At 45.1% G+C, this 25121-nt stretch overlaps 1 long non-coding RNA gene across 1 annotated transcript; it reads right to left on the reverse strand.

Annotated features, from left to right (window-relative positions):
- Positions 1-915: 915 nt before the first annotated feature.
- Positions 916-25121, reverse strand: LOC119717379 (uncharacterized). The gene is made up of 3 exons (XR_005266785.2): positions 25097-25121; positions 24862-24962; positions 916-2659 (listed from the first exon to the last, which is right to left on the reverse strand). It is a non-coding gene; the product is annotated as an uncharacterized lncRNA (long non-coding RNA).

The following is a 25121-nucleotide window of genomic DNA, read 5'->3' on the forward strand; positions in this document are numbered from 1 at the left end:
GTTTAGAAATTAACTGTTTCGTAATTTCACCAAAATGCGTACGCGATGAGCTCCAAACATCGCGCTAGCCAAAAAGCAACAAACAACAGATGGTGCCAGCTCACATCTACCTACTGCTCTAAAGAGAGTCTTGACGGAGAGTCAGATGAACTCTCTCGCAGAAAGACTAATGGGAGGCTTCAGAGCAGAAAGATTCAATTTTTCTTGGTATCCATTGGTAGTTGGCTAGAACGAGAGGTGAAGAGCGATACCCAGCACACTCTCAGCATTAGCAGGGTGAGCAGAAGATACCACACTAACTTGCTAATTTACCCTCAAAAGCAAGTTATATTTCTTCCCAGAGGGATAAAAAACTGTCATCTTCTTGGTGCTGTGGGCCACTCAGCCCTTCAACGGGGGTGCTTACCCCAAGCGCCGGCTATTTGGGAAGTGGAAGGGGCAAGAGGGCAACTCATGGGCGCTGTGGGCACCACAAGGTGGGAAATCATCACCACCTCCGCTTCATACACATTATTCCAGGCCACAAATGCATGTTTTTAGCCTCTCAATTAGGTGTGTTACCTTCCTGTGCTAACAGCATTGTGTCTAAGCTCATTATAAGTTTGAAACTTCACTTTATCAGCCAAGCAATTTCATTTTTATGAGCTTTATCCTTTTTTATAGTAATTTTAATACACTTTTGTTTCCTAATTATCTCTCTTCCCAAATTACTGCTCTTAAATAACATCCCTACTATTCTGGATTCGGTGGTGGGGGCAGCATACCCCGATCTCACACTTATCTCTGAAACCAGTTTAGAAACCAAATGTGAAAATACCAGTGTTGAGGTACAAAAAATGTACTAAGGGCTAATTTTTCCATCTGGAAAACTTCATATTTAATTTCTCTGACATTAAACTCCCCAATATTGTTGTTCAGCCGCTTAGCTGTAACGGGTGCTGCTCCATGCCCAGAAGAGCATCTTGCAGCACTCTCAGGTCAGGGCTCTCCCGGTCCCTCCTCACTGCTGCTCGCCACCTAATTACACACGTGAAGAGCTCCCTTGGCAGCTGACAACCAGCTTGGGCTGCTCCTTCTGCCCCCAGTCCCATCTCAGCATAGGGCAGTGGCTGCCAGCCCCCGAGCTGGGCTCGATTCTGTCATTCTGCATTTCTGGGTTTCTGCATTTCGCCACCCACCTGTGCCGCAGCTCTCCCTCCCGCGCACCGCAGGCAGGAGGGGGCTGGCGGAGACAGAGCCACCTTTCCCCAGGCAGCAAAGAGCTGGATAAAAGACGTGCAGCAAACTCACAGCGCCTGAATCCCATGGCTTGTTTCTGGGGGTAGGGCTGGGTCCTGCTGCCCTTGGAGGTGGGAGCCAGGGGTCCCCCGGCACCCCATCCCTTGGGTGCACAGCTCAAACAGCAGCAGCCCGCGGCTCCCTCCCCCCCCCAGCCTCCAGCTGAGAGCCCGGGGGAGCAGGAGGAGGAGGAGGAGATGCTGGGGAGAGCTCAGGAGGCTTCTCCTGATTCACTGCCTGGCTCCAGCTCCTGGGACTCACTGGCAGCCTGTTGGATTTTCCAGGGGGAGAGGATTTCTGACCATCCCATTTAACACAGGTCATGCATAACACTGACCGAGGTGTGGCATCCACCCTTTAAGACAGAAAACCCTACAGGAAGTTAATTCCTTGTTTAGTAAAAAGAAGCTTGTGGCTCGGAAGGAGCTGAAAGCAGCAGGAATTGTTAAAAGCCTCATAACCCCACCAGACACGAGTCCCAGGCTCCGAGAGGCACCCGATGCTCCCACAGCCTGCAGGGTGTCCCTGCAGTCCCTCTGCACCTCGGGGCCTTCCCCAGGGCACTGCTCTGACATTTCAGCCTTGGTCCTCGGGGCTGCTTTTCCTTCTCCGAGGTGGTTAGGCTGACTCCACCGATTTCAAAACCTTAAAATACACATTGGGGGTCGTTTGTGGTGGTTGTTTTCCAGCTAGCCTTTGGAGTTCCTCTTCCTGCTTCATTTCCCTGACACATCAGCCAAGAACAATAAAAGTAATCCTGTAAGGACTGATGTTCCCTCTGTCCATGCCGGGCGGATGCATGTTGTCTCTCTGGAGATCTCCCCAAGCTGTGCATCTCTTTCTTTGGGTTCAACGTTACCAGAACCATGACTTATTTATGCTGTGCTCAGCTGAAGAAGACAGCCCCTCCAGTGTTAAAAGGAGACACGGGGGGGCAGGAGCCAGTGTTGTTTTCTCCTGCATCCCTCCCTTCATTAGCCGGAGACCCCCTCTGATCCCCGCTTTCCTCTCTGTGTGCGCAGTGCCTGAAGGAAGGAGGGCTCCCCGAGAGCACGCTTCCACTTAGCCGGGCAGATGCTCTTTCTGTTTGAAGGTCCCACCCACAGCTGACACCACTTTACAATGTGCCATTCACGTCACAAGCCTGATTATATTTTGTTTACTGCTCGGAGAAACCGTTTTGTTGAATAATGATCTTCTTTGTGAGAACCTCTGCTTTCAAAACAGTCCACGGTGCAGCTCATCCCTTAATGAGTTTTCCTGCGGGCTACGAGCTGACATCCAGAACCTGCTTCACTTGGCTCCTCGTACAGACAAATTCGGGTAAGATGCCCCAGTCAGCTGTCAGGTACAGCGCCAAGCAAACTGCTCTGACACAGCACTGCAAGAGAGACTTCGCGTGAGCCTGAGATCACACAGAAACCCTCCTGCAGGAGGCCATTCGTAACCATGAACAAACCCATATTTTGGAAGATTTCACAATTATTACGTTTTTGCACAGCTCCTTCCACATGACCTGTGCACACAGCCATGTAAAACACAAAGCTCCGGTGGCAGTGCAGGTGCTGGGTGAGGTTAAACATGCCCAAAGGATGCGGTGCTTTGGGATGCTCCACCAACGCCTGGGGACTGCCACAGTACGAGCAGGGACCCCGGCACATGCCCTGGGGGTCCTAAACGCACACTGTAGGCTTTGCAGTAGCTGGGGCAATGCCTGCAGTATCTGATTGCTCAATTTCTGTTGCTCTCTATTCTAATTTTGCCTTGTCTGGAGCGTCCTTCCCTTGCAGCAGGCGTACAGCACTTCCTGAAGTCTTGGTAGCAATATCACACAAGTCTGTCAATTTGCTCCCGAGCATTTATTTCGGTTGTAGTGGATATAATTCATCAACTAGAACCATACATCAAGCTTACCTAAAAAATATTTGTAGACCAAAGCACTTCTGATTAATCATTATTAATAAACTAAGTGTTACTGCATACAAATTGGTTCCTTTCATTCAACTAATAACGGTCGTTGCTATCCCATCATTATAAGGCGCTTTCCTAACTCTGTAAGATCAGTTCTTTGAAAATATTCAAGAACACTTTAAAGAAATACATACGAAAAAGACATCGGAACAAAATCCCAAAATATCGCTTCCTTCCCCTGAAGGAAAGGGAATGGCTATTTTTAATGTGCAATGCACATGATCTTAAATCTTCATAGGAAGATGGAAAGATGGAAAGATTGACAGGACAGAGCTTAAAAAAATTGTTAATGCAGGTCTTGGGTAGGAACACACATCTCGCCCCCGATTCTCTGGGCATTGCTCACCACAACATTCCTGGCTGCTGCTCGGTGTAGGGGTTGGTTCACCTCCAGACCAGGTATTTTGTGCAGAGGTCACCAGGTCCAACAGATTTTATTCCTTCTTAGCTCCCCGCTGCGCTCCTCCCAGCACGTTTCTGCTGGAGATGCACCAGCCCCTTCCCAGGACATGGCCCTGGAGAGGCCCAGGGGACACCTTGGGACCCCCGCACCAGTTTCCCTGATCACAGCAGCTTGCAGAGAAAGCCAAGCAAGGGAGCGAAACGATCCCAGGTAGCGCTGCACGCCTGCTGTGTCTTCCCCAGGGGACACCTGAAGGAGGCGAGAACACTGCCACAGCCCTGGCTCATAGGGGAGACCGATAACAACCAAAATCCTTCCCTATCAGAAAATTCCCCTGTTCAGCTTCATTTACAAACAGCCTCTGCACTGGCTGGTAGTGCTATTCTGCGAGGGAGGGAAGAAAAAAAAAGTTGCTTTTTAGGATATTTTTGAGCAGACTAAAATTGGGAGGAAAAGTACGTTAATGAAAGCAAAGCTCAACTGACAAGCAAGCTCCTAAAGGGAAAAAGTAATCAATTCAAGAGGGTCCTGCTGCTAGATGGCAATTACATCCTCCACAGTCCTTCTTTTTCAGTAATTGAGTTGTGTCTCTTGTTGTGACGCCAAGTAGAAGCAGGGGGGAAGATCCCTGAACATATCGGCCTTTTTTATTGCTATTATTATTATTTATTACCACTCTTAAGTCTTTCCTGGGTTCTTCGTGGGGTCATCCAGAGCCAACACGATGTACTGCTGGTCCTGCTTGATCGTGCCATGGTAAGGGTGCACAGGGTGCAAGGAGCTGAAACGGCTTCCCCAATAAGTTGCTAAAGTTAATACAAATATTTTGAAGTGGCATTGCCAACCTTTTAATAAAAGTTAACAGACTGTAAGTTTAATGCCATTCCTGAGGCGTTATTTATCCACTTACATTTGTGGCCTCCCATTAAAAACCCTCCTCCACTTGTGAAATGAATCCAGAAGTCTTGCACCAGCTGAGGAAAGCGTGGTGTCTCCAGCAAAGACCTCCAGCTCGCTACTGGTGAAGGGTTTCCCCCAGCTAAATGAAGCAGCTCTGCTTCTCCAACAAATTAAAATATGATAAAAAATTTTAAAAGACAAATAACTAAAAGCACACCCCACCCTGTAACTCCACTGCATACAAACGCATGAAAGCTGCTCAAAATTCCGGCCGTTTCTCAGCCCGGAGCCGCAGACCTCAGCCCAGCTCACAGCGCACCCCTGAGACCTCATTTTATTCATTTTCTGTTCACCTCTCCTTGCCCCATGTCTCAGGAAAGATGGAAAGATTTGTGTTCATTGGCTTGGAGGAAGCAATGGCCAGAGCCTTGTAGCTGACTCTTTTCTGTTCTCCAGGACTCTTACAGACACCCAGAAATTTAACCCCAACCGGGCAGGCTTCGCTTCCTTGTGCCTGTTTCAGCAGACAAAACAGCACTGACAGGCAGTCTCCTGAATACCTCTGCCCTTAAATTAAGCTTGATCCCAAACAGCAGGGGGGCAGGAGAGGGGCTGCTGCCCTGCCCTCCCTGTCAGAGCCAGGACAGAAAGCCCAGCTCAGCACAGCTCCCATGGCCCCAAACAGCCCTGCTCCATCACAAACCCACCGGTTTGCTCAGCCTCTATCGCAAAAGCTGCCAGAGCATTTCATGCTTTCAACTTCCAGAAATAATGTGACAGCACTTGAAGATTTGATTGCTCTGATTATATTATTATTTGTTGAATACCGGTACTAGCAGGCAAAAGGAGACTTCTCACTGCCTGGTTGGCAGCAGCGATGCTGTGACGGCAGTACCAAAGAAACCTCGTGTTTCCCAGGACTTCCCCATGGCACTGCCATCCCCTGTGGGTGCAGTGGACAGAGGGGAGCCAGGGGTCCCACATGGGGGCCTGGTGGCCCTGCTGTTGGAGCAGCCCCAGCATCAGTGCTGTGCTTGACACCGATCAACACCGCTCCTCCCAACACACCCCATGCACTCCACACTCCAAACAAATCTGCTTTTTTTTTTCCCTAAATTTACTAGGAAGTCTTCCAATCCATTAATTTTGAAGAAATTGGCTGTTTCCTACAGAAAAACTGATGTGCCTGATTAATCTCTAGATCCCTCATATCAGGGCTTTGTCATCAGGCAGCTTTGCTTCGTATGCACCACTTACTCCCGTAATCAGATGAGATTGCCGAGCCGTTGTGTTACGGTAGAAGGCTGCTCTCTGGCTGCAGAGCTAACGTCCAAATAAAGGGCGCTGATGGGCATAACAGTGCTTGGAGTATTTTAGTAGCAATATTTATGCAGCTGCGTGAATGCGCTTCTTCATCTGGGGGCTCTCCATACAGGCGGGTGGCTGGGAAATCGTCTTGGCCTTCTGTGTTCTAGCAGCAAGGCTTTTATCTGCATTTCTCAAATTAAAAAAATTTGCTGCTACCAAGCTCAGCCATCAAGAAACCCCAGGAAGAGTTCCCAAGGCAGGAGGGAGCTTGTCACCTGCTGGAGCATGGCAGGCAGGAGGGGAACAAGCAGTTGTGCTGCTGTGGGGACAGCCAGCAAGCTTCCCCATCCTGAGGCTCATCTGCGAGATCTGTGGGGCTCATCCATCCCTCAGGGCACAGCACGTGCCCAGGACAGGACTGGCAGCTCCACAATGCCCAGCTCACACCCTGACACACCGGGGGGAGCCAGCACCACTCCTTTGCTCCCGGTGCACAGAGCCCTGAAATTTCTCCTCTTGTCCCTGCAGCAGCCAGGAGCAGAACCAGGCAGCTCCCAGCAGCAAGCAGCCCCTGCAGCAGGATTTGTTCTCAATAAAGTGCTGTAGCTCTAAGGCAAGCACATTAAATGTAAAAGAAAAAATATATTTTAAAGGGGAAGGACAGGATAATCAGTTTACATGACTGGCACCTCAGTCTCTCTCTGCCCAGGGCTCATGAGGGATGCCTTGGTATTAGGGCTAGAGAAGTGTTCAGTGTATGAATGCCAGCATAGCACACAAAAACAAGTGCATCTTTTTTTTCCCTGCCAAACGAGCGCTAAGAAAGCCATCTATTCCTTAATTAGAGCAAGAGCTTACAGTAAGTTCATTTAAGAGCATCGTCTGCAGATGAATGAAATCCTCTTCGGCTCTGGAGCTCATTATTTCACCCACAGCCAGACGGGCCCAGAGCGGCTCCAGCTCCCCCATGTTGAGCACCCACAGGCTTGTGCTGGGCCCGGCAGCACCAGAAGGATCTTAAAAACAGCGTAAGGAAAAGGAAGTGCTTCAAAATAGGCAGGTTTTTAATCCCTCCCAGTCATGCCATTCACCAGTGCAGGGAGGTCAGTAACTCTGGTCTGAAACACACACACAGCTTCAGGGACTACCCTGTGCTAGAAAATAGCTTCCCAAATAGAGATCCCTACATTTATATGGGTTTGTAGCAGGTTTTTTCATGCTGACATACTCTGTTTTGGAGCGAAGAAGTTGAGGAAAACATTATCAATAGCTTCCTGGATGTGATTTTTCCTTTCCAGCCTGTCACACTGCTGTAAACAGAAAAAAAAACTACGTATCTACGATCATTACACTAGACCAGAGTGAAAATAACACTCAGGGAAAAAAAAAAAAGTTAGTCTCATCTCTCAGCAGTCACCCTCGACAGTATAGATTTGTGCTGGGATCTTCCCAGCAAGAACTGCCAAACCATAAGATCCGATCAAATCGCTAGTCATAACAGATGACAACAAGCTGCTGCTGGAAGCGGCACAGCGGAGGAGTGGGAGCCGGCTGCCGAGCGCCTGGCAGCAGCAGGCCCGCGGCGAGCACCAGGCCCATGGTGGCACCAGGAGGCCTGGGACAGCCCCAAGCACAGCAGGGCACATCCACAGCCTGTCCCCAAGGCCCTGCTGTGCCACCTGGGTGTTGGGGCTGCTCTCGTAGAGGCTCTTCTACCCAGAGGGAAGCGTCGGGCCTTCACCTCTAAGCACAGCGCAGCTCTGGTTTGAGCTGAGAGCTCCACTCGTGGCAATCCTCTGCCGCTCTCACCCAGGCCCACACAGACACGGGGCTGCTGCAGCACAGCGCTGAGAAGTGCAGTGTTGAGTTTTACACCATTTACAGCTAAAAATGATCCAGCATCCAGCGCAGATCCTCACGTGTCTGCTCTCACTTGCAGCTCACACTGGCAGGGCCACTCTACCCTCCTGTGAGGGGCACCAATGCGTTTCAGTATGTTGTAATTGCAAATGGCACACTTTCAGGGACATTTGAGTTTAAAAAACATGTCATTTTTCATACTGATAAGTGATACTCAACAAAAACCAGAACGCTGCATGCTGACAGATTCTGCTCGTGCGAGGAGCCTGAAGTCAGTGAGCTAGGCGAAGTCTCGTTATTTCCTTCCTCAAAGCGTTAATTTCCCTCCTTAATCCAAACATAGCTTTATGCAGTTATTAAAGTAGTTTTAATCCAATAAGCAGCATGGATCAAAGGATATCCCAAAGGCACAATTCACAGAAAAAAGCTCATGTAAAGTTCAGCAACACAAAATGCAAAGCCTATTTACTACGGAGGTAGACAAGCCAAAGGTAGGAGAGCAGACATCTGTAAGATGTCTGTCAAGCTCTATTCCCTGTGCCATAATGCCATCTATCCAATTAAAGTACATTTGACTAATTACCAGTTAACACACTTCAATTAATTTAATTAACATGTAATAGCATTATATCATACAATGATAATACTGTAACTTGTTTTGAGATTAAATTCTAAATTACCACTGAACATGTCCGTTCCTAAAGGAAATTAAAATGCAAACATTTTCCTGTTTTCTTCCCAGGGCCTTTTAAGAACAGATTTCAGTTCTTGGAAAACTGAAGCCATTAGGTTAGCATATGGGTTTCGTGAAATGCATAGGTCTCAATTCAGAGACGGATCTTTCTGGATTACAGAGAGCAGATCCCAGTGATGTATTCCTCCTGTGGCAAGGCAGCCCAGGGGACCTCACGCCAGCCTCTGTACTTCTGCCATGGTCTACCAGAAAGCACCAAAAAGCGAGGAGCAGATGTGCTGAGCCCCAGGCCACTGTCAGACTGTGGCTCCCCGCAGACACACATCAGTCTTTTCTGTTGCAAGTGCCTTAATCACAGCCCAGGTATCCCTTAACTGCAGCCCTTTAATCACACCTCCAGGTATCTGCTGAGCATCCACACTCAACCCATTCTCCACCATTCACTGGTCACATGCAAGTCTTTTCACTCCCTGTAGCAAGAGCAAGTGTTGCACTTTAATGCCTTTTCGGACTCCTTAATAGCTCGTTTGCTCCACTGATAAGGCTCTTGGGTACGCATCTAGAGCAAACACTGAGCTCAGTAGTTCAGCACAGCAGAGATATTATAAAGATGATGCAGCGGCACCAGTCAGCCCTTACATACTTCACTGCTGCACAGAGCTTGTCGCCTCCCCCAGCGCCAAACACTGCACACAGGATGCACGAGCTGCTCCTGCAGCAGCCTGGGGAGCTGCGTCTTCAGTCGCATGTGGGTACATTGGTTATGGGCAAAGCCAGACACTGCTTCCAGCAGAAGTGCTAGAGTGGGATGTATTTCTTTGAAACCAGGGAAACTGTTAAATACCATCTTTTATGAATAAGAAGGAATGCATACATTACCCGTTCTGAACGGATCCCATGCTTTCTGAATTTAAAAAGTTGGTTCTAAAGAGAAATTCCATCTCTGTCAAATAAAATCAACTTCTCTGAAGTTTTCTTGTGATCAACATATCATAATATTTCTGATAAAGATGACCTAATCAGAGGCTACATTGCACCAGCTGAAACAATGCCCATAAAGATCATCATGCCAGAATTTTTCTTAGGAATCCAGTTAATGAAAGGACAAATAAAATACCAGCATTATTTCCAACCTTTGAAAGTTTCCTATCCTAGCAGGTTTTTTTAAGTGCTAATTAATCAAATCAGTGATATTTTTCTAGGGTCAATGATTCATTACTGCTGCACTAGTTGAAGCTGAAGTCTGAAATATGAAACTAAATGGATCATATTTCTTCCATAGATGGTCAAGCTGCATTTACAGGAAGGATAAACATTATCTGTTGAGTCAAACAGATTCTGAATCACTTTTTTCTCCCTTTCAATAGCAGTGCAGAATTAGTGAGATTAGATTACCAGAAAATGTTCTGCTGGTGTCTAGCCAGTGCTTGACCAGTGCAGACAAGCATCCCTGGGCTCACCCTTTCATGTAACCAGCCCAAAGAGCCCAAACAGGCTGAAGGTCAGCATGTTCCCAGCAAGGTCAATACCTGAATTTAGCCATCACCTCCATACAGGAGGAAAATCTGGTTTTGTCTGCAAGGATGGGGAAGGTGTTTCTGAATTCAAGGCTGGCAACAGAAGTCAGCTTTCTGGATTGAGAACAGGGAGTGGATGCAACTCCACATTGGCCACCTCCCTCCAGTTTTTTAAAATGCAAGTCCAGAAGTTAAAGCTCAAAATAGCATGTTAAAATAAAATGAAAAGACAGTGTTAAGATAAAAAACAGTCTGATAGAAGATTACCAAGAGGAAGGATAAGATATAGAAAGAAGGATGAGATTGAGAGGACAAAGTTGGATGATTAAAAAAGCAAGAAGAATAAAATGAAGGAGCAAAGCAAATAATGAAAGGAAAATAGAACAAAGGTCAGTTAAAAGAACAAAGTTTTAAGCCATCTTGCAAATTTGTTTCTTACATGATGCAGCCAAGGTCAGGTAGAACTAGATTTTTACCAAATGCTTCACTTGGACATGGAAGGCCACTGATATGTTTCTGCACAGAAAGGGAGAAAGGACGAGGAGCTCTGGAAAAGCTCAAAAATCTGAAAACCAAACTTGGGGTGGAAGGGAAACTTCAGCAGACGTGGCAGCAAGATGTGCAACGCTATCTATAGAGACTTTATACATTTAACAGCTAACTTCTGCATGTTATCCTCAAACTTTGTAGTGATCAACTGCACACATGTATGCCAAACACTGACCAACTCAATTTATCATCATATTCCTAAACACACACACTCAGACATTAAGCTAATGCAACTGAGTGTTTGAAGAATTTGTCTTCATCAACAAAACAAAATACGCAGGTCTTTCAGATCCTCAGCTGGAGGGAAACTTTTGTGTAGTCTCAATGCCAATCTCAATGCCACAGAAAAAAATAGGAATTGACATGATGAGTTATTACAGGCTATTAGTTTTGTGATTTTGTTCTTAAATGTGTATCTTCAGAACAAAAACCACATGCAGAAACTTCTGCCTGCATAAACAACCTAATGATAGCCACAAAAGAAAGTTGGCTGCTTTTGTCAAGCTGCGAATGCTGCTGCCGTGAGAGCTGCTCAGCATCTCCAGCTTTAACCATCTTTATGAATTTAAGGATTGCCAAGGACTACACAACATCACGGGCAATGCTGCAGGTAATAAACACTGCTCTAACAGTAATCTGCTGGAGATTTAGATAAGAGTTAATATTATCTGATGCTACCAGAGAGGCTGTGGAGTCTCCTCCTTTGGAGATACTCAAAACCTGCCTGCTGCCACCCTGAGCAACATGCACTCGGTGACCCTGCTCAGGGGGGGGGTTGGATGAGATGGTCTCCAAAGGGGTCTCCAGAGGTCCCTTCCAACCCCAGCCGTTCTGCGATTCTGTACTTTCAGTGCATTTCTTCAAAGCTACCAACAAAATACTTATTTTTGGTGATGCTATACAGAAAGCTACTGATGGAGACAGCTAACCTAACCTATTGGCCACCTCACCAGCAATACCTGAGGAACATTAACAGTTTGACACAGTACCGCAGCCTATGTATGAATGTGGCATTTGCTGTTCCTAAGCAATAAACCTTTAAAATCTGTATAAAAGCCCAGATTAGCCAAGTAAAAACAAGGACCTTTTTCAGAAGAGAACACACTAATGGGTGCTTCAATAGAGAAAAACATTGGCAATGCTAAAGGCCCTCTGAAACCCTTTCTGTGGTAGCCAGATTTGATAAGATTGTTGAAATTAAAACCATAACATATATACCCCTGCTGCTGTTGCAATGTTAATTCAAGCACACGGAATTGTTCCTTCTGGTTTTATTTCTCCCAGAGACTGTTTCAAGCGGGTCTGGCTGCAGGTACCTGGCTGGAAACATTCCCCACAGCCTCCCATCCATGCAGTAATATTTTCCTCCAAAGGCACTTCTTCACAAGACTTCGCTGCGCTCATGACTAGTAATTAAAAGATTCAGAAAACCTTCAGGACTACACCCACACACGAGAACCACATGGCAACCCGCTGCTGCCGAGCCCCTGATAATAGCCTAATTAATTTTCTATAAAAGAAGAAAGTTGAGTTATCACCTCCGCAAACCAGCTCCTTCCTGACCTTCCCCGCCACGCGCAGGTGGCCGCTCGCAGGGTCAGTGGCAGCTCTGGGGACAGAGAGAGTGGCCAGAACCTTGCTGAAGACACTGCTGTTGCTCTGCATAGATTTTATTGGGGTCACAGCCTCTCGTTAAGCACAGGACTTCTCCAGGGAGAGGTCCCATGGCTGGTTGGGCTGTGGCAGCTCTTCCCTTCACAGCTCCATGGTGTGCCCGGGGGGCAGCATGAGACAAGGAGCCACCAGCTCACCAAGGACAGACGGGTTCATTACCAAAGTGAGCCCAGGGAAGGCAGTGCCTTCTGGCTTGGAACTGCACAAACCGCCTGTTTGCATGGGGATTTGGCCAGGAGAGGCACTGCCACCCACGGCAGGATGGACACAGGTCCTTGGGCAGGGCGTGCTGTGCCCCCAGAGCCTGCGACAGCCCCGCAGCCAGCACTGAGACAGGCTAACGAGAGCCCAGGAAATAGGTCGTCTCCGAGATGCCCAAAGCAGAAAGAGAAAAACAAATTGAAATGTTAGAATAACAACTTATAAAAACCATTTTGTTTAATTTACAAATGGCTCTATTATCTACTTTGCAATCTTCGTAGCAATGGCATAAAAAGGATAAGAGCGTCAGATGAGAGTTATAGGGTAATGTTATTCATAAGCAAGCCTTATCTGTCTGTACAGCTTGCATATTTTTACAAATTGCTAAATTCTTTAACCATTCTGGGTTTGGAAGCAGAGAGATTCGTGTCTCACCTCATTTCTCAGAGGAAATGGATTCACATCCCCTGTACAGCCAACTTCTAATTAGTCAGAAGTTCGCAGCTTGGTGATTTTGATGAACCTGTCACAATATTGAAACGCTAATTGTGTGAATTAAAATAGAGTCCAGCCACCGGCACTCTCGGCAGAAGTCACAGGTAGCATTTTAAAAAGGAAAAGAAAAGGGTAACTTGCTGACAAAGCACCTACGTTCACTCAAAAATTCTTCCATTCCTGGATTAGACAATGCAAACAAAGTGACATATTTTCCTCCCCATTTGCTCCTCCACATGCAAATGACATTCTTCAATGACAAGAAAGTGAATTTTGAGCAATTATGAAGATATTCCTATAATAAGGCATAGCAACAGCTTTAAAAGCTTTAAACACAAATAAAGTCTGATATTTTTTTAATATGCTTTAAATTGCAGATTAAAGTCTGCCACTGTCATTATGCTAATTTCTAGTTTAATTCTTTTTTAAAGCAAGAGCTCCCAAAAAGTCAAGGTGAGAATTGTTTCAAGGGAGTAACTTATCTACCTGCCCTAACCATTTTCTTTAAAATGGCTTTCTCCAGCGTACTGGATCTTTTATTTCGAGGGAAGCAGTTTACAGAGTTTTTCACTGCAGTTTAAGTGATTAATAACTAAGCTCATGGGGTTTGATTATTTTTGTGTTTTTTAAAGGCCAATCTTAATACCGCCCGTTTGATGCTCACCTACAGAAATGAGTAACACTTCAAACTAAGAGCACAACAGGAAAACAGCACGCTAAGCCAACACTGATCTGTTGAGATTTAGGCAATCATTCTGCAAACAGGAGCAGTTCCTCCTCTTCTCAGCCCCCCCCCAGCCCCCTGGCAGCCCTAACACAAGCCTAAGACATTCATTCATTTTATACTCATCTAAGCTGCATTATGGTTAAGCTTTACAAACTTTAATATATTAACAGAATTTAATACCCTGAGCAAAGGTCAGCCTCCTTTTGTGCTAAGCAGGACGCTGGCTTAATAAGGTGCCCAAGCATTCTCATCAAAAAACTTAAGCAAAAAGAATATCCTTACTTTATAACATTGGGAACAGAGGCAGGCTGAAAGTCCTGCCTTGGTTAATAGAGGAAATTTAAGACCAACCCAAAATCTGAACTCAGGCACCCTCAGCCCTTATTTTAATCGAGGTACTCTCATCCTCTGCCTTCTGTTCCTCACTGGCCAGGAGCCATTCAGTCTTTTCCGCTTAGTGATGGGCCATTACTGTTGTAATCTAACAAATCCATCCAACATTTCAATAGGGACAATAAAAAGGGCGATAAGGAAAAGTTAAGCCCCTCTTTGCAATGTGTTCATAGATGAAGGAACAAAAGTATGCAACAAAACTCAAACAAGACCCAATAACAGGCAATATTTACAAGACATACTTCGCTAATGGTTCATTTAACTCTGCAATATCTTAAACTCACTCATTTGTGAAGCGAATTATTCATAAGGCAGTTTATTGCAAATAGATTAATATTCATTGGACAGTTGGCAGAAGATGTACGCTTAAAGTCTCTGAATTATTTGCAAAAGAGAAAAGCCATCATTCTGTGAATTTTGGACAGAGAACTGATTGCAATCAGCATTATCCAGAAGTTCATTAGACATCGAAACACCCCGTGTAGAAAGGCATCATTTAAGTTAATCACTACCTGGCTGTCAGGCAGGGAGCAGCTTGCTGAGTTCAACATTTTATAGTCTTGGATTGCACATTACATCTCTCTGGAAAGCGAGGATTTAGAAATGTGTTCATACTGCTAAATAAGATATGGCTTATTAGAAGTAATATTTTTAGTTTACATACACTTTGAAGTAGCTCATTCCTAAAGCGTTTTAAAAATAAACGTAGAGAAACACAGCTTGGATCTATGATCTGCCAGGCTCTCCAACAGCTCTCCCAACCTTCCCTCAGGGATACCCAGACTATGTATTTGCTAGCCAGTCAACAAAAGTGCAAGGTTCCCCTGGAGAGGTGGAAGGGGAGGCAGGCCCATGGCACAGCCATGCCCACCAACACCCCCTCCTCATCCTCCCAGCGCTTGTGGTGCCCATCTGCCAGCACAGGGGCACAGGAACCTGCCACAGCCAGGGAAATAGCCTCTGCCATCCCACCGAGAGGGGTGACATCCCATTGCAGCTATAATCATCACTGCTGCAGAGCAAAGAAATCAGCACGCCATCCAATTCATCAGATGCCGGTACTTCCCCAGTCCTTTACCTGGCTCAGAAATAAAACATTGGCAACACTCCCCTCTGTACCTGTGTTAGCCATCAGCTCTGCCACTGTAGGGAAAGCAGAAATTAAGCTGTCAAACAATAAAATCCAGCAACGCTCTGGTTGTGAAGTGGCAGGGAATAAGAGAACACATCTCAGGATAATAAAATACATTTTGTGCTTCTAGAACTTGTCTAATCCACAAATCCCAGAAGTTACAAATGTTGCCTTGTGCCGTAATTACTGCACTCTGCTATTATAAATGGTTATTTTCCTCAAGTCTTCCACTTATTCATGCACTTTCTTCCTCAACTTGAGAGCACAATGATGCTCTTAAATGAGGATTTTCTCCCACTTGTTTTTGCCCTGTGATGAAGACAGGGAACATTACCTAGCAAATAAAGCAAGCACACAGCTTGTACACCTCCATTGCAACCTGCAAAGGGGGATTTTCAAACCCACTGCTCCTCTGGCTGTGATTCTCGGTCAGGTTCACCTGGAGGTTCCCTCTCTGCAATGCATTTAATGCAGGGTTTCACAGCTGGCTGTGTGAGCCACCAGGTAAAGTGACCTGCTGACATGGCTGATGGTGACAGCTGCAAGCGGATGCCTCTTACCTCTGATTAAGGAGGTATTGGGGAGGCATTGGGGAGGCAAGGACAATCCCCAGACAAGGACTGTATATCTCGAAACAAGACACTGGAACTCATGATAAGGAAGCGGCAGACGGACAGAGAAACAAACGTAAGGACTATAAATCTCAAAATTGGACATTGGAATTCATTATAAAGATACAACAAACGGAAGAATTGGCAACAACCAGCTCTCGCAATTAAGAAACGTGCCAATTCAGCAGATTCCTGACCAAAGGTGAAAAGTACACTGTGAGGAAGACTCGGGGTCTTCCTCCCAAAGACCCCTGCCCACGTCCCAAAGACCCCTGCCCACAATTCTTGGGAGGCTCTACGCAGGCGCAAGGTGCCAAAAGGCTAATTAGCATGAGAAGCGAGGGAAGGCGGGGATAGGTAATGCATATGTATAGGCGCTTGTAGAATATTGATAGATTGATTGTATAAATTCAAGACTGCTTTCCGCTTTGGGTATGCACGATAGGTGGAGAGATCCCCCGTGCATCCAGCGCTGCAATAAAGAATATACCACTTAAAGGAATTTCGGCTTCGATCTTTGAATCAATCTGGCACCCCAGATGGGACTACCTCTCTGCCGGTCCGCAGGACCCGCTGGGGACAGGACTCCCTAGGGTACCCCCGGGATTTCCCGGAGGGACTCCTCGACTCACCGGATCACTGCGGAGGCAGACAAGGACCCCATCATTGTCAGTGAGTATATTCTTTATTCTGGTTTGGTTTTCTGGTAGACCGGTCATCTGGGACTGTCCAGTAAGTCGGAAGGTGACTTCTGCAGGACAGTATTTGGTATATACTTTGTGGTTAGTACCACAAGTGTATCTGGGGACCTTGAGGTCCATCTGTATCTGGAACTGTCTGTAAGTCAGAAGGTGATCTTCTGCGAGGCAGTGTTTGGTATATACTTTGTGGTAAGCACCATAAGTATATTTGGGGACCTTAAGGAAAGAGCTCGCTTTAAGGTCCATCTGGAATTGTGTTGTTTATTTCTGTTTTCTGACTCATGGAGTGTGGTATTTAACTCTGGTTATTGTTACTGTGATTTTGGCTATTTTTCTGGTGGTAATAGTAGGTTCGTGGCATTGTTATAAGAAAGATATCGTTATGGTGTTACACAGTTCGGTTTTCTGACTTATCGCATGTGGAATTTGACTCTGACTATTGTTATTGTGATTTTAGCAATATTGCTGGTAATAGTAGCTTTGTGACATCGCTACTGAAAGATATTGCGTGCCTGTAATTTTGTGAGTGATACGTTTTTGTGATACGCTTTTGTAAGTAACACGTGTATTCTGAAAGTGTGAACTGGAAAATGGGGGGGCGAGCAAGCAGTGAAATTTTAAAGAAAAGTGCGTTAGGATGTGTTTTGAGTCACTGGAAGGATATTGGAGGATCTGCTGGTGGAAGTGTGAACAGGAAAACATTGATAAAATATTGTAATCAATGGTGGCCGCTTTATAAGCTGGAATGTGGAGAAAAGTGGCCCCTAAATGGAACTTTAAACTCTAATGTTTTGCTACAGTTAATGTTGGTTTTGAGAAGGAGAATAGGATGAAATGTTGTATACTGATGTTGTTTCAGCATCTTGGTGGGAAAAGGTACGGAATTAAGTCGGCCCCTGACTGAGCCTTTGATGTTGGCATTAGAGAAGTACAGGCTGGAGAAAGATAAAGGAAGTGTTAAAAGGGTTGTTGAAAGTGTTAAAGGTGTTTGAAGTTGAATGAGCAGGGAAAGAGGATGTAGGAATGTTAATAGTTCTGCCTCTGCTCTAGGCAGAGATCTTAAAATCATGGGTGTTAGCCCTTTGGGGCAAATGGATCATGATGGGTCCGAGAGAGAGTTGTTATGGAAACAGAAAAACAGTTAACTCTTAAAACAACCTGAGTTCATGTGCGAGCTCAGATTACCGATGGGACCGCTCAGGGAACTGTGGACAACTGCATTCCCCTGACCGACCCCACTGAGACCCTAATCATCCCTAAAATTATGAACGGCTAAGTAAATACTAAAATCTGGATGAATTGGGAATTGAGAATATGCTTCCAACAAGGTCTAAAAGAAACCCCTATGGAATTTTTGGACCAACTCTGAAATGTAATGAAAATAAATAAATAAATAAATAAAACAAAACGGTTTGGACCTGGCTTCGGAGGACAAATTGACTAGCCTTTTTCTAGGGTAATCATTGGTCCCTGATTTCAACAGGAATAACGGGGACCTGGGGAATCTACCCTAGCGGATCCTCCACTGATTATAATGAAGCTAGGGGAGGAATGGAAGTGAAATTTCTTATTGATATGGGGCAACGTATTCAGTTCTAAATCAAGCATTAATGCCTTCACAGAATTATTATGTTAGGGTAAAAGGTGTGTTGTGGTTTAACCCGGCTGGCAGCTAAACACCACGCAGCCGTTCGCTCACCCTCCCCCTCCCTCTCTGAGACGGGGGAGAGAAATGGAAAGTGAAGCCCGTGAGTTGAGATAAAGACAGTTTAATAAGACATAATAATAATACCAGCTACTAGGAAGAAAATTAACTCTATTCTAACTGAAACCAGGACAAGGTGTAACCGAAAAGGCTTATTTTTGTGAACCTTTGAAGTACAAGTTAGGGAAACAATGGGGCATACACAGACTTTTATATACGCCTAACTCCTCATGGGCACTCTTAGGTAGAGATTTATTAGAGCAATTAGGAGCAGAAATTGTCGTTGAAAAAGGGAAAATGAAATTAAGAATAGGAGAAGAACAACTAATAAATGTGTTAAGCTTGGCACTAATACAAACTGACCCTAAAAGTGAAATACCTTTAGAGATCACAGATCAATATGTCCAGGAGTTTGGGCTACCGAAGTCCCTGGAAGAGCAAAAATGTGACCTTAATAATTACTAAATTAAAGCCAGGAGAGAAACCCGTTAAGGTTAAGTAATATCCTTTGAGGATAGAAGATAGGAAAGGAATTAAAGAGATAATTGATAAATTTTTACAGTATGGATTATTGATTGAATGTGAATCAGAATACAATACACCCATATTGCCAATTAAAAAGGCAGATGAAAAAAGCTATAGGTTAGTTCAGGATTTGAGGGCCATAAGTAAAATCACTGAAGACATACATCCTGTGGTAGCAAACCCTTATACGCTATTGACCAAGTTAAGGGACAAGTTGGTTTGGTTTACCGTACTGGATTTAAAGGATGCCTTCTTTTGTTTAACCTTGGCCCCAGAAAGCCGAAACCTCTTTGCCTTTGAATGGGAAAATCCTGACTCAGGACGAAAAGTCCAGTTGACATGGACAGTGCTTCCTCAGGGGTTTAAAAATAGCCCTACGATTTTTGGTAATCAACTTGCAAAGGAACTTGAATCCTGGGAAGCCCCCCATTCTGCAGGGGTCCTGCTGCAATATGTTGATGATCTCTTGATTGCTACCGAAGACAGGGGAAGCTGCATACAGCGGACGGTGAGCCTCCTTAATTTCCTAGGAATGAATGGATACCGGGTTTCACAACAGAAGGCACAATTGGTTCAAACCCACGTGACGTACCTAGGATTTGAGATCTCAGGAGGACAACGTGAATTGGGGACGGAACGCAAGGAAGCAATCTGTCGTACCCCAGAACCACAGACTGTTAAAGAATTACGAACTTTCCTAGGAATGACAGGTTGGTGCAGATTATGGATCAACAATTATGGATTAATTGTAAGGCCTTTGTATGATTTAATTAAAGATAACTGCATAAGACTAATATGGACAGGAGAAGCCCGAGCAGCCTTTAAGAAGCTTAAGATGGAGTTGATGCGAGCCCCAGCTCTTGGTTTACCAGATTTGTCTAAACCCTTTTGGTTATACTCCTATGAAAGACAGGGTATGGCCTTAGGGGTACTAGCACAAAAGTTGGGACCTTACAAAAGGGCAGTGGCTTATTTCTCTAAACAATTGGATGAAGTAAGTAAAGGATGGCCAGGCTGCCTGCGAGCAGTGGCAGCCGTAATTATGAATATACAAGAAGCCCGGAAATTTACAATGGGGCAGAAGATAACAGTGTTTGTCTCACACACTGTGTCAGCAGTTTTAGAACAAAAGGGGGCTCATTGGTTATCTCCTCAGAGATTTTTGAAATATCAAGCAATATTGGTAGAACAGGACGATGTGGAAATTGTGATAACTAATATTGTGAATCCAGCCTCTTTTCTTAGTGATGCTCCGGCGGAACCTGTGATTCACGATTGTTTAGAAACTATGGAGACTGTGTATTCCAGCCGACCAGACCTTAAGGAGGAGCCCATGGAAGATGCGGAAGAAACTTGGTTCACGGATGGGAGCAGTTTTGTTACACAAGGACAACGTAAAGCTGGATATCCTATAACAACTACTCAGCAGGTAATTGAGTCTAAGCCTTTACCCCCTGGAACATCAGCTCAAAAGGCGGAGATAGTTGCTCTCACGAGAGCATTGGAACTGGCAGCTGGAAAAAGGGTAAATATTTGGACAGATTCTAAATATGCATTCGGCGTGGTACATGCTCATGGAGCGATTTGGAAAGAACGTGGATTACTGACTGCTCAGGGAAAACAGATAAAACATGCTGAAGAAATTTTAAAATTGTTAGAGGCTGTAAAACAACCAGAAAAAGTGGCTATTATGCATTGCTGAGGGCATCAAAGAGGATCCACCGACTTCGAGATTGGGAACAGATTGGCTGATAAAGAGGCAAGAAGGGCGGCGGAAAGAGGTCAAGTGGAAGTGCTTGCTTTAATACCAGACGGTAAAATTCAGACATTAGAGAAAGGACAGGCTCCTAAATATTCAAAAGAAGATTTAAAGTTGATCGAGGATCTAAAAGGGAAGCTGAATGTTGATGGGTGTGCTCATTTGAAGGACAACAGGGTTGTTATGCCCTCTAATTTGGTGTGGCCTATGGTTTTGGGGGAACACAACAAAACCCACTGGGGAGCCGATGCCCTGTATAAACTATTAAATCGAGTCTTGGTAGCAAGAAATCTGTATACCACAATAAGGCAGGTAACCCAACAATGTGACACCTGTATGCGTCATAATCCCAATACAGGAAATAGGGTGACATTTGGTGTCATTGATAAAGGGAATTATTCGGGGCAACTGTGGCAAATTGATTTTTCAGAACTCCCTAGAAAAGGGGGGTATTGTTATTTACTGGTTCTGGCTGACATGATTTCAGGAAGGCCTGAAGCCTTTCCCTGTCGAACAAACAAAGCAAGAAGAAGTGGTTAAAGTCTTGTTAAATGAAATAGTACCATGCTTTGGGATTCTAGTAGCAATGTCTTCTGATAGAGTTTCACATTTTTGTGTGCAAGTGGTACAACAGATAAGTAAGATTCTAAAGATATTCTAAAGACAACTACATACTCTTTATAGACCGCGGGCAAGTGGACAGGTAGAAAAAATGAAACATTTAATTAAACAACAAATAGCTAAAATCGGACAAGAATCTAATTTGTCATGACCTCAATCCCTCCCTTTAGCATTACTTAGAATTTGAGTTAAACCTAGAATAAAAGGGAATTTGAGTCCCTTTGAAATCTTATATGGAAGGTCGTATCCATTTCTATTTAGTGGAGAGGATCGAACACAGTTAGGATTAGAATATTTATATGCATATATAACTGAACTTCAGAAATAATTAAATAAAGTACATAAATTTGTTCTCAGGACCTGGGCTAGACGGTTGGATCAACCAATCCACCCTTTTAAGCTCAGGGATTATATATATACAGACTTTTTCAGGACAACCCCTAGAGGAAAAACGGAAGGAAAGTGGACGGGACCATACCAGGTATTACTGACAACACACACCGCCATTAAGATTAAGGAGCAAGCAGCTTGGATCCACGATTCGAGGGTGAAGAAGGCCCTGGCGAGGATATGGACCACCACTCCAATTGGACCAACAAAATTATGGTTTTCCAGATCCTAATGATTGCAGGGGTGTGGTTCTCAGATTCGGGGTGGGCAGTTTGGGATGAGAACTTACACCTGTCCCTGATACAAACAATTTCTCAAGTAATTAATAAGACAAACTGTTGGGTATGCACCCATCTGCCACAGCATGGGAATAAGGGTGTATCGTTAATCAGGATTCCCTTGCCTGCAAACTTACCTTGGACTAATTTGTGGGAAAACACATCTTGGGGTCAAAAATATGAAGAAGTTTTGGAACTAGAAGTTAGTAGCTTCGTGCCATTGGAATCTTACTATGTATGTGTACAAAGGTGTAACCCGCCTAAGGGTATGGGAAAACAGGATTGTATAAATACGGGTACTACTTATGTGGGAAATCAGACATCTTGTAATCAAACAATTGATATTAGTACAACTAGCAGTTGGGCAAATTCAACCAGCTGGCCAGTTCCAGAAGGAAAAGGGTGGTATTGGCTATGCAATGATACAGCCCGTAAGGTCTTGCCCGAGAACTGGAAGGGAACTTGCACTCTTGGAGCAGTAGTCCCCAGTATGACAGTACATGATGTAGTGCCTCGAGGTTACTTGAGAAATCATATCTGGAGAATTAGACGAAAAATTAACAATCCATTGATAGAGAGACACACCGCTTTTCATAGTTTTGTTCGATGGTTTATCCCATGGCTAGGAGTGAATGAATTGGAAAAGGCGATAGTTAATATTTCTGCAATTATAGAGAAGTTAGAAAACAAAACTCTGGATGCTATAAAGGCTCAACAAGAAGAGATATCTAGTTTATCACAGGTAGTATTACAAAATCGGATGGCCCTAGACTTGTTACTGGCCGCTCAAGGGGGAGTCTGTACAGTAATAAATACAAGTTGTTGTACGTATGTAGATCAGAGTGGAAGGATCTCTACCGACCTGGAAGAAATATGGAAGCAGACAAGGGTCCTACATGAGATCAGTAAAGATGATCTTTCATGGAGTTTTAGTGAAATATGGAATAAGTTAACCGCCTGGTTGCCCAACTTCCAATGGTGGGAACAAGTGTTCATTGCTCTAATCACATTAGTAGTGTTAGGAATATTTGTGTGCATGTTGTTTAGATGCCTGCTTTGTTTTGTTACTGTAAATAATGAAAGTATCTGATGCAAAAGAATTTGCATGGGAAAAGAAAAGGGGGGATTGATTAAGGAGGTATTGGGGAGGCATTGGGGAGGCAAGGACAATCCCCAGACAAGGACTGTATATCTCGAAACAAGACACTGGAACTCATGATAAGGAAGCGGCAGACGGACAGAGAAACAAACGTAAGGACTATAAATCTCAAAATTGGACATTGGAATTCATTATAAAGATACAACAAACGGAAGAATTGGCAACAACCAGCTCTCGCAATTAAGAAACGTGCCAATTCAGCAGATTCCTGACCAAAGGTGAAAAGTACACTGTGAGGAAGACTCGGGGTCTTCCTCCCAAAGACCCCTGCCCACGTCCCAAAGACCCCTGCCCACAATTCTTGGGAGGCTCTACGCAGGCGCAAGGTGCCAAAAGGCTAATTAGCATGAGAAGCGAGGGAAGGCGGGGATAGGTAATGCATATGTATAGGCGCTTGTAGAATATTGATAGATTGATTGTATAAATTCAAGACTGCTTTCCGCTTTGGGTATGCACGATAGGTGGAGAGATCCCCCGTGCATCCAGCGCTGCAATAAAGAATATACCACTTAAAGGAATTTCGGCTTCGATCTTTGAATCACCTCATACACTGCTTCACTCAGGGAAAAAATGAGTTTAATTGTGGCTTCATTTGAAAATGTTTTTAATGCACCAGTCACAGCTGCACTTCAGCCAGCAGCACATCCCCAGCAACACGAGGGGCTCTGCTCAGCGTGAAGCTGAAGTATCTCACGTGATGTACTTAAAATAATGCATTTTGGTCCGCTTGCAGAATTTCTACGTGCTAAGCAAGCCTCTAACCCAGCCTCTGATCTGCTCTTGCCTCCTCCCATCCAGGCTCAAGCAGGGACCAGAGAAACCCTGCCCTGGTGACAGAGAGAGGACCACAGCCCCATTGCAAAGGATTTGTCAGAGAAATACCATGGAAGCCAGAACATCTTACTCCTAAATACCAGGGAAGCCAGAAGGCCTTACTCATCTCCTCCCAGTCCTCTGCTCAGAGGCCTCACAACAGGGGCAAAAGAGACTTCAGATTAGCATAAATAGTGCTCACAGTAGTACACAATTTCTTAAAATACTACCCACATAGAAGCACACACACCAGCTCCAGGCTTGTTCCCTGCTCACCACCACTTTTGGCCCATAGTCTAACCACACCACGTTGTTCCAGGGGAATCCTTGAAACCAGAGTACTTAATATATGCACATGCAAAATCATTGCGCATTTGAATTTCCTAATGAGAACAGAGCTTTCCTGATAAGCCTATTTTTGGTCTAGGCATTTATAACTACCCCATACCAAACTGAAGAGATGCTACAGTTTATATATTCATCCAGTGTCTGCATAAAATATGTGGCTAAAGCCAGGGAGCTCATAACAGATTGCCACTAAAAACCTGCGTCCTTAGCTGCCGCTTGTTTTTCCTTACCTAAAATCCCTCTGTGCATTGTCCCCTTGGTGGAAAAAGTTTGAGGATTTTAAAGGAGGTGCAATCTCAGGGAGCAAAGCCAAGCTCCAGAAGTGGTTATTTCCATCACTTTCACCTAAAAGCCCGCACACTGACACCCCTATTGTCGCAGAAGCAGCTGTGTGCCCACGCTTCGCCTTCCCACACAGCAAAGATGCAAAAGCAATGTTACGAGACACTGCAGCTAGGGCCTGGGAACAACAGCCAGCAAAACACAAAGCTCTCAGGAGGTAACTCAGTGCTGCACTCAGGTTAAGGACAGGAACATTTCACCCCAGCACCATGCTGGGACAGAGAGCTGCAAAGCACCACAAGCAAGCAGCCCATGAGCAGGTCCAGAGGCACGAGGTCAGTGAGGAGGAGGAAGAGGAGGGCAGCACCCTGATTTTACCACCCAGCCCTCTGCCAGCCCCTGCTGGGTTTCACCTCTCACCATCACAAGTTTAGCATTAAGACACACAAGTGTTGTTGCACATGCAAAAGCCAAGGCCATTCTGCTGCCACAAAGCAATGCTTGGCCTAGCTCAGAGTCCAGCTGCCTACCTCCCATTAAATAATGGAAATTTCAGGCACTACTCACCCATAAGTTGTGCGAGAGCTTTTCAGAGGAATGCCAGACACACACTCCTGTAAAAAAGCCTTCTGCTTGCCAGTTGCCAGGAGGGTACAAGGACACCACACCTGCAGCAGGTTACGTTCAGTCACAGCACTGGCCCGGCCTGCACACACAAGGCAGCAGCGAGGGCCCTGCTGGCTGCAGGAGGATGACAAAAAGGCACAAACCAAACCCCAGGGCAAATAATCCGGGCACCCACCAGAGCAGTCCCCCCTGCTGACCAC

The sequence above is a fragment of the Anas platyrhynchos genome, chromosome 6 (genome assembly GCF_047663525.1).
Source record: "Anas platyrhynchos isolate ZD024472 breed Pekin duck chromosome 6, IASCAAS_PekinDuck_T2T, whole genome shotgun sequence".
In the NCBI taxonomy this organism is placed as follows: Eukaryota; Metazoa; Chordata; class Aves; order Anseriformes; family Anatidae; genus Anas; species Anas platyrhynchos.